The sequence below is a fragment of the Helianthus annuus genome, chromosome 13 (genome assembly GCF_002127325.2).
Source record: "Helianthus annuus cultivar XRQ/B chromosome 13, HanXRQr2.0-SUNRISE, whole genome shotgun sequence".
Classification (NCBI taxonomy): Eukaryota; Viridiplantae; Streptophyta; class Magnoliopsida; order Asterales; family Asteraceae; genus Helianthus; species Helianthus annuus.
This window is the reverse complement of record NC_035445.2, coordinates 139,330,958-139,347,377: the sequence shown is the minus strand read 5'-3', so window position 1 is coordinate 139,347,377 and position 16,420 is coordinate 139,330,958.

Genomic DNA, 16,420 nt, shown 5'->3' with positions numbered 1-16,420 from the left:
TGTTATTACATTGAGCGAAGAATGTTCTGCAGTGATCTTAAACAAACTTCCCACAAAGATGCCAGATCCAGGAAGTTTCACCATTCCTTGTGAGATAGAGGGTTATGAGTTTAGGACTGCTTTGGCCGACCTAGGAGCTAGTATAAATGTGATGCCATATTCTGTGTTTAAGAAGCTTAAGCTAGGAGAGCCTACCCCGACCTACATGAATGTTCAACTCGCCGATCGTTCAGTGAAATTTCCTAGAGGTATAGTTGAAAACGTGCTAGTGAAAGTAGGTAAGTTTGTGTTTCCCACTGATTTTGATGTTCTAGACATGGGCGAGGATCCTAGTGGACACTCTTGTGTTTCACTCATCTTGGGTCGTCCATTCCTTTCTACCGCGAAAGCTATAATAGATGTTCATGGCGGTAAGATAACTCTTGGTGTCACTGATGACACGGTTACATTCCATGTTAATGGAAAGAATGCCGAGAAGGTAGGGACGCCCTCGGTAATTAGGCAAGAGTTAAAGGGAATTGGAGATGTTATAATGGAGAGTGATAGGAAGAAGGAGAAGCATGTTAGGTTTAAGGAAAAGGTGGAAGTAGTAGGAGGTGAGGTTGAGTTTAAGGATAGTTCTTGGAGTTCGGTAGAGGAAGATGAACGGGGAGAGTTTAGTTCGGGAGGTGTGAAGGAAACTAAGTGTGGGGATGGTATTTTAGTGTGTAACTCGAGGTATAAATTCCCCATGAGCGAGCATAAATCGAGTTGGTTTGATGGCGACTTTTGGAGAAAGAAGGGTTTCGATATGAGTGATTGTTTTAGAGGCCCTAGTGAGAGGTTTAGGGGTGAGTTTGATCTTTATGATCCCCCGTGAGTTATGATAACTTGTTGTAGAATTGTACATTTTTTTGTAGTGTTTCGTATTTGTTTTATTTTATTTTGAGTCTTAGTTAGTCTGTTTGAGTCAGTCTTGAGTCGGTACTGCTTGTTTTTTTTTTCTTGTTTTTGTTTATGCAGGTTTGAATATGTACCACCCGTACTCAATCTCCATTCGGGTGATTTCGGAGCTGTACACCAATTTCAAGGAATTTACCAAGTGTACTAGTCAGAGTCAAAGCCGATCGCGAAGAAATGCTATACGGTCGTGTACGGGTTCGGATTGAAGATGCGCACAGCTGGCACTGATTTTTATCCTAACCAGCTAAGTCCTTTCCAACTCGTTATCTTTTTTTTCTTGTATATTATTTTAGGTTTTATTTCTTATTTATTTTTAGTTGTCTTTCATCCTACATTGGGGACAATGTAAACTTTAAGTGTGGGGATGGGAGACTACGTCTTTTTAGCTAGACTTGAGTCAAAAAAAAAAATCAAAAAAAAAATCAAAAAATCAAAAAACTGAAAAAAAAGTGAGTTTGTTGCGAGTCCCGGTCCTTTAGCGCGTAGAAAACAAAAAACCTTTTCAAAACGTCGGTCGAAAGCGGTTTAATTGTCGAATTTACGAGTCGAGAGCGCATGTTTCTTTAAGTTGCGGGATAGTAGGTTGACTGAATCGGTTTTTGGGAGTAAAAGGTTTTGGGATGCCTAGGATAGTGGATGGATCCGGAGAGTTAATTAGTTGTGCATTGTCGATATCGGTAGCCATATTTTCCACATGATAGTGAGATTTGAGCCTTTACATGTTTCATATATATGATCACTATTTTCGTTTCATGTGTGTTTACCTACTTGTTGCATTACTTTAGAACTTGTGCATTTTGATACAGTTTGAGACCTTCGGTTAGTATTTGGCATGGATGTGATAGAGGCATTAGGATCACCCTATTTGTGTAGCCTTTGTGTTTGGCCCGTTTCGCCATTACCTTTCGACACCACTTTGAGCCTGAAACCATTCGTTTGTTACCCATTGTTAATTTGATAGCCGGATCGTGTTATGTTATTGTTATCTTTAGCTTGAAATGAAAAAAAAAACAAAATGTGAAAAAGAAAAAAAAGAAAAAGATGAAAAAAAATAGAATAAAGTTGTAGGTCAAAATGACCAATATGTTAGTATTTGTTTCGTGCTTATCCGGTTTATCGTGTGATTATGTGTTTAGCCACTTATTCCCAAAAAAAAAAAAAAAAAGAAAAAAAAACCCTACCTTTAGCCCTTACCTACCCGTTAAAGCCCTCTTGATCCGTGTCGAAATTTTAATAAATAGGTGGAGATCTGATTGACGTACAAGCTTATGATAGTATGCTTCAAAGTTTGATTTTGAGAGTTCACTCGAAATATTATATATATTAGCCGAGGGTTGAGTGAAATTGTGAGGGGTGTTGACAATGCATTGCTTAAAGGTAAGAAAAACTTGATTAGGTAGGCCCGTTTTCATTTAAATATTATGATTCGTCAACCTTTTGAACGTTGTAAGTCTTGTGAAACCGCTGTGTTTGATGATTTCGTAGTTCGCGTTATAATTTGTTCGAGACTTGCGTTATTGTTAAGTGTTTAAGTTGCACATGGTGCTTGGGATTTTGCTAGGGACAAGCAAAAGGTTAAGTGTTGGGATGTTTGATGTGTTGCAAACGCATCTTATTTTCCTTGTGTATTTTGTATATTATTTTGATAGTTTAGAGTCATTTTTATAATATTTAGGCATATATTTTATTATTTATTATTATTACAGTTCCTGATGCAAATGGAGCGGAAACGAATAAGAATAAAATAACCAGTCAGTTGGGTAGAGTAGACCGCCAGTGACCGAAGAAAATTTGCCGCTATTTTTTATGATTGGGCCGAGTTCACTTATCTCTATATTATTAAAGTTGGAGGGCCAAATTACAATTAAAGGAAAGTTGCTTTAAAAATAAGTCATAAAAGATGAGGGATTAAAAGTGCACATTGTGTGAAAGTGAAATTAATTCCCTAAAGTGATGAGAAAAGTAAAGGAATTCACGTGAGTGAATTGTGAATTTGGTTTGGGTGTTGACCGAAAGAAAAACAAGTTGACCGCTAATTTTCATTTGATTTGGGCTCTTATTTCGTCGCTACTCCAGGCCCACGTCAATTTTAGTAATCGACTAAAGTAAGAATATGCATTGGACTCAATTTATGATCCTTGGGGAAAAAGAAAATAAAAGAGGAAGCGGCCATATTGTTGTTGACCTACGGCAGCAACAAATATATATATATTGTTCTTTTTGTTTTGAGAGGAGATAACCACATTAGACGACAGAAGCATAAGGAATTCTGACCGCAGGAGGCAGAGAGCATACGCACGGCAGCAAGAAAAGAAGAAAAAAAGAGAAGGAGAAAAAGGGAGATTGTTTAGTTCGCGACCCGGTTAGATTTAAACACTAAACTTTGTTCTTTTGATTATTACACATGATGTATCCGGCTATATTGAACATTGTTTATGCGTTTTTATTTACTATGAGTGGCTAGATTTTTTATGGTTGCCTAGAGTTGATGAACTAGATGATTGTTTAATTGAATAATTTTTGGTTTTAAATGAATGTGATGATTTGCATGTTATAATTTTTGAACCCGATTCTAAATATTTGTGTGTTGGTTTTGATTGGTTTGATAATTTATTTGTTGGTTCCATTGCTCTAGATACTTAGAAATATACTTTAGAGCCGGGAGTCAGTCTAGGTTGTAATCTTTCGATCTAGACCTTGAAAGTGAGAAATCTAATTCAAGTTTAATAATTATTAAAACCAATTAATTAAAACGTGCAATCTTTTCTAGAGGTGAGAAATCTAATCTAGAATTGCTAGGTTATTAGCTAGGCGTTGTTTGGCAGTTTGGGTGGCCGATAACTCGGGTTCATCTGTTTATTCGCGTCTAGAGTTTCCTAGGGTCTCGGTGTTCTTAGTTATTTCTGCTTCATAATTTGAGGGTTTTAGTAAATAAATTACTTTATACCTGATAGTTGTGGGACCTGGTGGTCGATAACTCGAGTCAGTCCATTTTAGTATTCATCACTTGTCATACTGTCGGGTTCGGTTTACCTTCCGGGGATTTATCGGGTTAGGCAGAGTCTTCATTCAGAACCAAGGTTAGGATTTTATTCATGAATCTAGGGATTCTTGCCTAGGTAACCTATTTTTCTCATACTTGAGTTCTAGTCCAGTCTCTAGTTGTTTGCGTTTGCTGCTGTTTGGTCGTCTATTTATTTTAATTGTTTTTTTAGTTTAAAAATATTTTTCTCAAAACAAAACCAATTTATTAGGCTAGGGCTCGATAGAGGTTCAGTATCAAGAGTCGCTAGATTGTGTCCACAGTTCGATACTCGGACTTACTTGTTTTACTACTTACGATCGGTACACTTGCCGGTAGTGTGTGGTTTACGGGTTTTTCCAATTTTTAAAACTTGTTGAATTTAATTAACACATATTTCACACATCACGTGTCAAAAAAAGATTTTTGTTTATTAGTATAGAAAGATTTAAATAAATTCATAGAAACATAAAACAATTATTAGTTACCCATAGACATATTTTAGTCAATGGTCGTATAGTAGATATACCAAGTTATCGCTGCAAACCCCGAGATACTATTGCGGCGAGGGATGAACAAAAATCTAGAGCTCTAATTCAAAATTCTCTCGATTCATCCCCTTCTGAGGAATTGCCAAACCATTTGACTCTTCAACCATTCCAATATAAAGGATTAGTCAATCAAATAATAGATAGTAAATGGGTCGGCTTGAAAATAAATGAATTGCTAGTGGTAGAATATTATTCTCGTCAGACTTAAACCTAACAAAAAGAAAATAAAAACTAATAAGAATTAAGGGTTCGACCAATTTTGCTCCCTTTCGGCGAAGTAAATTAACCTAAGGTTAAGATAAATAAGGGTTTGGTCCGAATTTTTCTTCCATTTAGGTGTCATAGACCGAGAGGGATATTTTCATTCCTTTTAATATGAGAGATAAATAGAAAAATAAAGTGAGAAAGCACCAGAAAGTGACACGTGTCAAAAAAAAGATTTTTGTTTATTAGTATAGAAAGATGATGTTTTATTTTAATTGTTTTATGTTTCTATGAATTTATTTAAATTAATGAAAGATTGTGGTTTTAGTTTTAAATATAAATTTAATTTTTATTACAACCAATATTAAGTGAAATGTAGGTATTTGGTTTAAATTACGACCCCTACATTTTGGATACTTTGGTTTAATTTGGGTATATTGGTTTATAAAAAAATATATAATTTTTATCTTTATAAATTTAGATATAACTATTTTATCACAATTATATAAATAATATCTGTTTTACTTACTCTGTTGTTACTTACATATAAATTAAATAAAATTATTCATATATTAAACAAAATAATATAAATAATAGACTCGTAGGCTCGCAGGCCTGCTTGAACTTGATAAGTGAAGCTCAGACTCATTTACAAAAAAAGTTTTTTTAGCTCTAGTTTAGCTCGACTCGTTTCAAGTTTTTTAGCCAAACTTAAGTAGATAGGCTTATTCACATAGTGGGATGTCAAGTGGCATCCATTTTTTTTACGGTTTTAGTTTTAAGTTATATTCAATTAGGATGCCGGATCAAATGGGTTTTTTTTTTAACGAGAAATGATGTTGATCATGGGATAGAGCCTTGGTCACTGTGTTTTAAAACGGAAGCTCTAATCAACCGAGTTAAGAGCCTCTTTGTTTTTGTAAATAGTATCTATTTTAGTTGACCATTATAATTTTTTTGATTGGTTGTCCTTTTTATTAATATACTAGTTTATAGTTCCGTGTTTTTTACGGGTTGAATGATAAGATTGATTGTATTCGAAGAATAGAATAATTACAAAATTTGAATTATTCTTGATAATGCACGTGTTAAAAATAAGTTTTGATATAAATACATATTACCCTAACATAAACTATCCATACCAAGTTAAAGACAATATAATTACTCACTATAAATGACGCGTTTAAGGAAATACTTTATATTTATTTGTTACTTTAGTAATTATAATTAGATATACATAAAATATATAATCATATAACAATTAAATTTCTATATTATGTTATGATACGATACATCTGAAAAGGTGGTGATGAAGATGGATTATGATGGGTAATGGTAAATCTAATTCTAATAAAAAAATTTCAGTTAATGTAATATAATATTCTCTCTTTCAATTCATTAATAGTATTATTAATTAATTAATTTTTTTTGAATTAATAGATAAATTCATCACAAAATATTTAGTTGAAATAATCACTTCACTATATTATTTCTAATATATAAAGTCAAATCCGAGTGTTATTATTTTACATATTTTTTGTGGTGTTGATATAAAATATTGATGCATATAATTAAAAAATAACATTTTTAATAACGTAACACTACAAAAAATAACATTTTTAATAACGTAACACTATAAAAAATAACATTTTAATAGCGTAACACCATGTTTCTTAGATAATAGCAATTATTTTTTCTCAAACTTAATTTACACAAAACAGATAACTTAAACTAAACCATATGCTTATGCATTTTAAGAAATAATAAAATCATAGGTTTTAAAATTATAGATAATTTATATATTATAAATCAAATATTAGAATTAGATATTAATTAATAATATCATTAATATTAATGTATTGATGGAGAAAATGTCATGTGGATTATGCTTATCCATTTTAAGAAGTAATAAAATCAAAGGTTTTAAAATTATAGATAACTTATAAATTTTAATTATAAATTAGAATTAGTTATTAATTAATTAATAATATCATTAATATTAATGAATTGATGGAGAAAATGCCATGTGGCATTATTGAGAGTGTTTTATTAGAATTAGATGCCATGTGGCATTAAGTGGACTCTTTTATTAATATTAGATTTTTATCGGTTGTATTTTTGTTATGAGTAAATTACTATTTTGGCCCCTGTAGTCAGTTGCGGACCCAGAATTTTTTTCTAATTGTGTCCAATTTTTCGATGTAAATTTTTTTCACAACCGTACATTATGATTTTTGGGTTGTTGGACGTGTAGGGCGAGGAACATAATAAAATACAATATCATGACAAAAATGTATAACACTCAATAAAATACAATGTCATTCAATATTAAAAAGAGTTAATTACTATTTTCGTCCATGTAGTTTGTCAAAAATCACTATTTCAGTCCATTAGTTTTAAAAATTGTGATTTCAGTCCTTGTGGTTTCACTTTCGTAACCATTTCAATCCATTTATTATGTTAGTACAGGGACTAAAATGGTTACGAGGTGGACTGAAATTGTTACGAAAGTGAAACCACATGACTGAAATCACATTTTTTAAACTAATGGACTGAATTAGTGATTTTTGACAAATCACAAGGACTAAAACAGTAATTAACCCATATAAAAAATACAGACTTTTAAAGTTGTTCCCTGCGGATTTAGATCTTTTAAAAAACGATACTCTGGCTCTAGAATTCTTATATAGTTAGAAAAATTCAACAATCCTTGCATAATTAGCCCTAAAATTCAATACTACTAGCATAACTAGCCCTAAGACTTTCTTTTCAATATTCAAATATGAAATTTATATATTCAACAAAACTTATAAATCTAAAAAAAAGGTTATAAGTATTCAAATAAAAATTAGATGTGATTCTGCGAATGGAAGGAACAAAGTTGTTAAGGCAGAGGTGTTTTGCTATTGGGTATGTTTGGCATGGAGCTTTTAGGAGCTTCTAGCTTTAAGTTTTTAAGAAAAAGCTCTTACTCAATAAAAAGTCTTGTTTGGTTGAAGGAGCTTTAAGCTTTTAGGTTAGGAGCTTGAAGCTTTTGGTTGAACGCTACTACTAGTAGCGTTTAGAAGGAGCTACAAGCTTTTAGGAAAAACTGACTATTTTAACCTCTAAAAATAAGGAATTTTTTAATGCACTAACTTTCTAAATTTTTAGTTATGTCCATTTTGGTAATTTTATACATTTTATTAAAAGCTCCAGTTGCTCTACCAAACACCAAATATATCTAAAAAGCTACAGCTACTAGCTACCAGCTACTAGCTACCAGCTACTAGCTACCAGCTACAGCTTCCAGCCACCAGCTACCAGCCACCAGCTACTTTTGCCAAACATACCCAATATTGTGTTTTTTTGGAAAAAAAAACTCTAAAAACAATGTAAAGAGAGTCGAACCTGTGACCGTGCAAATTAAATACAACGTATTTACCATTGAACCAATTTAGCTTTGTTATTATGAGGTCCATCTTATTATTTTTATGGGGTCTTTGGAAAATTTACAATACCGTCTCTACTAACTTTTAGAAAAGATTGGGGTCCCGGGATCCCGACCCACACCATGTGGGTCCGCCCCTGCCTGTTGTTTAAACAGTTTAATTATTTCAGCCCCAAAAGAAATCTTTTAACGTATCATACTTTGAGATTGCATTTTATAACGGTTTTAGCCCATGACATTAACTTTGTTACTTTTTAAACAGTTAAGTGTTTGTAAGGGTAATTAGGTAATTATATACCTTAGGGGCTGTTTTTGATAATTACAAAATTCTTTTAATATTTTACAGATTATTAATGCAATTACTCATGTTTTTTTTATTTCGTTATTTTAACGATTATTATTTTACAAAATATGTTTTATATATACAAATAAATATGTGTTTTCATTAAGCGTTTGTTTTTATAAACGTCGTTTTTAAAATAATTTGTTATATATCCTTTTTTTAAACCGTCTATCATTTATAAAATTATTCATTTTTAAACCGCTTGTTTATTAAAATCGTTTTTTAAATTGTTTGTCTTTTAAAGTTTTTTTAAACGATTCATTTTTCTAAATCATTTTTTTAACTTTTTTAAACAATTCGTTATTTTAAGTCGTTAATTTTTAAAAGTGTTTCTTTAAACCGTTCCTTTTAGAACCGTTTTTGAAATCGTTCATTTTTTAACTTTGTATTTAGTTACTTATAGCTGTTAGGGAAAAAGAACTTTAGAAAATGAACGATTTAAAAAATCGAAGGAATTTAAAAACGATTGATTTTAAATGAACGAATGGTTTAAAAAACGAAGATTAAAAATTTTTGTTTATAAAAAAGCAAAAGCTGAAAAAAAAGTTAACAAGTGTAAGGATTAAGGAACCAAAAAGACATACGAATTTAATAAAGGAAAGGTTAAAAAACTAACGAATTTTGAATAAACAAACAGTTAAAGTAATGGAATATTTGAAAAAGAAATAAAGCATTCTAAAAAAAGTTTGAAAAAAGAACAATCTTTTGCAAACTTTTTATTAGAATGTTTCTTTTTTTTCAAATCTTACATTTCTTTTGTTTTTTATACACGTCGTTTTGAAAAATTAAAAAAATGAACGACTTAAAAAAGTGACCAATTTAGAAATGTTTAATAATAAATGATATTAAAAAGAATGATATAAAATAAAGTGTTTAAAAAAACTTTGAAAGACAAACGACTTTAAAAAGAACGCTTTTAAAAAACAAATGGTTTAAAAGTTAAAACGGAACAATTTTAAAAACAATAGATGGTTTAAATAAAATGTAAACTAACAAATTATTTTTTCAAACGACTTTTATAGAAATAAACGATTAATAAAAATACATATATATTTGTATATTTAAAACGTATTTTGTTAAATAATAATCGTGAAAATAACAAAATAATAAAAAAAACATAAATAATTGCATTAATAATCTCTTAAATATTAAAAGAAATCTGTAATTATCAAAAACAGCCCCTAAGGCATATAATAACCAAATTACCCTTACACTTAACTACAAAAAAGTAACAAAGTTAGTGTGAGGGGCTAAAACTGTTATAAAACGCAGACTTGAAGTCTGATATGTTAAATGATTTCTTTTTGAGTTGAAATGTTAAATTAGCTAAACCAAGGGGCCAAAACAATAGTTTACTCTTTTGTTAATATATTTTTCTAGTTTTGCTTTTCCTAATTCAAAGTAAATGCAATTATATAACTAGTGATATTTTTTAATATAATAAATGTTCCAAGCTTTGGGATTTTCTTTGTTTTCTTATGGGTTTTCTATATTATTTTACCTTTCGAATAAAACTAGCATTTAACACTTGTGCTTTGTAGCGGAACTGTTAAACTAAACCAAAAGTAGACATAAAAATGTTGAACCACACACACATATTGCAGCATCTTAACTTGCAAAAAATAGACTGAAACGTAAATCATAAAAAAAGTAACTAAGTGGACTTAGTACCCGCATATTGCGACAGGGCCTTTAAATCGCAAAACAAAATAACGTAAAAACTTTGAGTCACACACGCTCGTTGCAGTGTGTCAACTCGTAAAGTTTAGATTGAAACATAAAACGAAAACTTTGTAAAAGATGATAAGTATACGAGACCAAAGTTGATAATGAAAAAGTGTTAGAGTAAAAATGAAAAATGTTTGTGATAAAGGTGTAAAACACATAAACTATATGGATGAAAATTGTTAAAAATTAAATTGTAACTCTTGCTAGCAAACCAAAACTTGGTAAAAGTAGACTGAAATGAAATGTGCTTTAGCTAATTGGACTCAAAGCTATGGTGACTTATAGAAAACTAAATAGTACATTCAACTCACAAAAACTTTTTGTAAATTAATAGAGAGGAAATAACGTATTTATTTTGAATCTGCATCTTGATGTGGGTTTTTTCACATGATTAACTACAATTACATATGTTCAAGTTACGGCGTAGAATTTTCATCGCTTCTCATTCACGTAGGTAGGGCTGCAACAGAACCGAACGAACACGAACAAGACCTTATTCATGTTTGTTTGTTTAGGATATACATGTGTTCATGAACAGTTCACCAATGAGATTTTATGTCCGTGTTCGTTCGTTAAGGAAATGAACTTGTTCGTGTTCGTTTGCTAATTTTGAGTACCGAAAACAAACGAACGTTCATGAACGCACACGAACACAAATGGGCGTTCACGAACACAAATGGGCGTTCACGAACACAAACAAACACAAACGAACGTTAATGAGCATAAATAAACACAAATGAACATATATTAAATTTCAAATATGATCGACATCAAAGACACTAAGTAGATCCACCCAAAATATATCAACCTAATTATCCAAACATACTTAAATACTTGACATAATTCTTATAAATATAAGTAACACAAAATAGTGTCTCAAAAAGTTTTATCTTAAACTTGAAGTCTCCATTTATTCCACCCAAAACAAACTTGAAATCGAACACTAACAGATAAACAAAAACGAACATGTTACCGAATGTTACGAACGTTAATGAACGGACGCGACATCTGTTCATGTTCGTTCATTTAATTAAACACGTTCCTTGATTTATCAAACAAACAGACCCAAACGAACTTACCGTCCAACGGTTCATGAATTTTTCGCTGAAAATTTAGTTCGTTTGCAGCCACGTAGAACATTTGAACATGGTATATGTAAATATATTTTGTGTGCAAACATCATTACTCCTATACATACTTCAATAGTAAAAATCTAATCTTCGCTACTAAACACGATCTTACCTTAACTTAGTTTTTATAATTGATACATGTCCTTTATGCATAGGGATAGAACATGTCTTATACGTATATCCAAACAAATATGGAGTTGGAAGAAATACTACTATCGATATACCCCCCAACCAAATCTAGAGGGTGGGTGACTTGGAAAAGCACCGAGGAAGGTGGGGGTAATCACGTGGCATCATATCAATCGGACGGTGTTTGAATTATTCGTATGGGCAGCATGCGTTTATGATGTTATTGGGCCCAACCACTTAACAACCGCAATCATGCATACTTTCACGGTAACTTCTTTTTACCTTTAAACTTTCTCTCATTTTCTTTTTAATATTGACCATGTTTAAGATTTTTCGGAATGTATTTACAATTATTATAGACATTACATAAGTTTATATCTCTATGACGTTACATGTAAAATTCTTTTGTGTGGATTTCATGTATTGTTAGAAACATGTATTTGAATTATACGAATTACGAAATTTACTCATTTTATAACATATTTATAACATACCTAATAAATAAATACCTGATTATATCATATATGATGAGTTCAATATTTTTTTCTTTGTTTCTCTTATTATAATCATTCGTATTATACCTCTTATTTTTGTAAATACATTATAATTCTTAAATCTTCATTAGTAATTATTTAATATTTTTTATTCAACTCGTGTAATACATAAGTTTCTAACCTAGTAATGTAAATATACTCAAAGCACATACGCAATGATAAATAAACAAAAATAAGAGTAAATACCTTACTTTAAAGGGAATTTAAAGATAACTATAGTGGTAAAAACTCGTTCGGTGGGGTTTAAAATGTATTAAAGATGGTTATTTTCAAAGTTTTACTTATTGAAAAATACATTTGGTATCGAAAGAGACGAGTTTATAATGCTTTTTAACTAGTTATAAAAAGCGCCACGAGTTGTAATTAAAAGTGTTGTTAGTTACAACAATCCGATCTTAAGAATATGAAGGAGAGAAATGGAGGGGTGCTTGTCCATTAGGTCGGTCGCTATGGGCGTGAGCCCACCGGCGCCAACGGTCAAATCATGGCCAACGTGGCCCCCTTTTTGCAGCACTAGGGGCGTTAGGCATCAGCCCTTGCCGATGGTGTTAACGGGGCATGGAAGGGCATTAACTTAGAGGTGGGGCGTCATCATGGTAACGACTAAAGGGGAGGATGGGTAGGGCGAGCAGGGGAGGTGGGGGATTCAGGCGACCTACACTAACATGGATGGTGGTGGTGCCACCGACATTTGAATGTCGATCAATCTTAATAATTCTTAAACCAAGTTCAGTTGATCCACCAAAAAATTCAATTAAAGTATACAGCTAATGAGATAATTTGGTAATCTCATTCATATATCCGAACACTAACAAGACAAAACTTACAAACTAGTTAGCATTGCTTGGGCAATATAATGCAAGTATAACATATCCTACATCATACATCACCTTGATAAGTATGAACTTCAAACAACATGCAACTTATATAAATTAAATATCACTAAAACACTTGGAATAATTTTCACCATACTTAAGCTTGGTCAAATATAGTCATAGATGCCATTTAAGTATCCTTTGGACAAAGTTTAGGTGGAAGATTATAAGGAAGATGTCACACCCTCAATTTCCATATGCGGAGGATTACAGCGAGACGTTTGACTAACCAGGATCATGCCACCAATCATATTGAACAATTAATTAAAATAAATAAAACCCATCACCATCAATACAATCGGTGATTACGTATTCAAAAGTCCAAAACAAAGTCTAAGTATCAGCGGAAGCATAAAGTTTAAATTTCAAACAATTGTTTAAAAACCATAATTGTTTAATAAGAACCAAACAAATGGTTCTTTGCAACAACGACACTCCTCCAATGCAAGCTCCCGCGTTGTACCTAACGACGTGTAAAATATGCAATAGTTTGTCAACATAAAGTTGGCGAGTTCACGGTTTTTCAGTGTTGTTTTCAAAAACATAGGTAGTTAAATTACTCAGTTTATAAAACATGTCATGGGGAGCTACCCCCTATTTAAGGTACAAAACTGTGTGGTACTGAAACTTTGACTGTTTAAATTGTTTGTGCCCCGGGTCAATGTCTATCATCATTGACCAGTTGCCAAGGCATAAGAGTTCACGCCCGTCCTCCCAGGCACGGTTTGAGGTTTGTCAAACCTAATAGCGCTATCAACTAATATCCCGTTCACCAGGCCCCAACGATTAATCGGTATAATGCGTGAGGACTTTCAGCTAGAGTTCGTTTAGTCCGCTAAAGACATGCAGAATAACCAGCATTTAACGATATTCTAAACCAGGAATACTAGGCAATCCCAGACCAGGGAAAGTGAAGTTAACAGTATTCCAAAACCAGAAATACTAGGCAATCCCAAACCAGGGAAAGTGAGGTTCCCAACCACTGGGAATACATGTTTTTAGTAAAAGTGTGAACTCACCTTAGATTAGCTCGGTAGATTAAGTTATGCGAGCTAATATGGTCAACCACGTCCTATTATGGTTACCAAGAACATTAGGGGTCGTTTATGTAATTTACGCAAATCTTACACGCATCTAACAATTAGCATGCATACAAGTTGTCACAACTATGTTACCGAGTAGTTTTTAGGCACATGTTCGTAATATACACTACGGCACGCGATACACCATTTATACAATCATTAAGCGTGTGTACGAGTAACAAAATAGCAGATTCGATACTTTATAAACTTACAAGCATGCATAACTCAATTCACTGAAAATAAGCTGTTTTGGGGTGTCCATTTACCGCACTTACGAGATTGAAAAAATTAGATCTTTTTATGTGACGTATCCCTCGGAAGGGTTGGTCTTGTGTTAAACTTTTAGAGTCTAACTCTTTACCAAAAATTTATAAAAAAACATTTACTAAGTTGCAATCAGATTCGTCAATTTTTGACTGCAGCTCACGGAAAAATTCATTTAAAATTCCTCGGTTATCCGATTGACGAAATTTCGATTGGAGGTTTGCATGGAACTTAAGACCATCTACAGTATAAATTTCATGGTCTAACTCTAAGTATTTATCAAGTTATGCCTTAAAACATAACACGTAAAATCTGCAGAAAAACGCAGCTTTAATTGCTGAAACTAAATAATTTATTTAAAATTGCAATCATGATTCCAGCGCCATTAGAAACGTATTTCAAAATAGCACGTTATAGACTCAAGAAAACACAGTTTTCATTATATTATGACCCGTTTACAGCCAACAGAAGTTGGCTGTAAACGCCAAACAGCTTTCTGTTTTCCAGCTTTTACTTCCTATCGCGAGTTCTATTGGTTCCATTACCATGTTTAGCGAACAACAACGACACTTATACACCACTTACAACAGGTTATCATCAAACTCATATTTATTTATCACTAAAGCTTCAAGAATCAAAACCCTAATAACTACCCAAACACATATGTGTTTAATCATCAACCAAACATGAATTTTAACAACCCTAGATTGCGAGTAACCAGTGGCGGACCCAGGAATCTTTTCCTGGGTGTGCAGAAAAAATTTTAAGATTTTAGGCCCCTAGCTATAAAAAAATTCGGTTCATAACGGGTTGGATCGGGTCGGGTCGAGTCATGTAAAACCAGAAAACATAAACAAACAAAGTTTTGCAGGCCGAATCAGATCGGGTCAGGTTGGGTCAATTTCAATTTTCAAACAACCAAACCCTATTTTCTAACTTCCTATCACATTAACAAACAAAGTTTCAAGTAAAACATTAAACAATATAAAAAGCCTTCATATGTAAGTAAATTAACAACAAACAACCATCAAAGTTCAAATGCTACCTACTTCTATTTCTCCTAATCATTAACTAGAAGAATCCGGCAAAAAAAAGTAGTCGAACTCTTTTTCTCTTGAGAAATCGCGCCATAACTTCATTACACATGGTTCTTATCACATATAAATTTGCTCTGTAAGTTTATAAAACAACACTAAACACTTAAACAAAATAAACAAACATGTTCAACCAATACATTACTATAGTCCATAATTTTCAATTTTAATTTTCAAATATTCAAGCCCTAGTTTTAAGTGTTGATTAGTAATCATTTAAACAAACAAAGCTTAAAATAAAACAACAAAATCATTAAATACAAGTCTAGAACAACTAAAAAAAGATCAAAAAACATATAAAGATCAAACCCTTATACATTTATATTTTCTCATAATCACCAGATAAAACAACAAAAGACAATCAATAAAAATGATAAATCTTTGGGTTGGGTTGGGTTTGGGCTTAGGTAGTTGGGTTATAAAATTAGATTGTAGATTAGGTTAAGTAAAGTAAATAAGTGGTTAAAGAATAATTATACAAATTGTGTTATATACTTATATATTCATAATAATCAGTGTTTAATTTTTTTTTATAAATTCATAATATTTTTTTTCTAAGGAAGGCGGTTGAAAATTTTCAAGGGGTGCGGTTGAAAAAATCCAAGGCGTGCGGTTGGGATTTTCGACGAAAATTAGCACTAAAAACCTTTTTTTCAAGGGGTGCGACCGCCCACCCACCATCGTAGGTAGGTCCGCCCCTGCGAGTAAAATCATAAAGCACCAAGGACATTGATTTATGCAGAAACACAGCCAAGGATTCACAATAGTAGTAACCAAGAATCACATATGTATGCTTAAAACTATAGACAAGAGCAAGGTGTGATACCTAGAGGGGTAGGGTTCGGTTAAAGCTTGAAAACCGAAGAAGATGATGCCTTTGATCCTTGATATACGTTGACCAAAGAGGAGCAGAGGAGGTAAAAGCTTGAAAATCGATTTAGGGTTAGGAGTTTAAAGGGTCCACACGCACGTAATAAAAGAAATAGGGTGTTTGGGGCGGTTTGGGCTTACAAGTGGGTCGTAAGTTATGGGGTGAGGGTGGCGGTTTGGGTTTTAGTTTGGGCCATAAGTT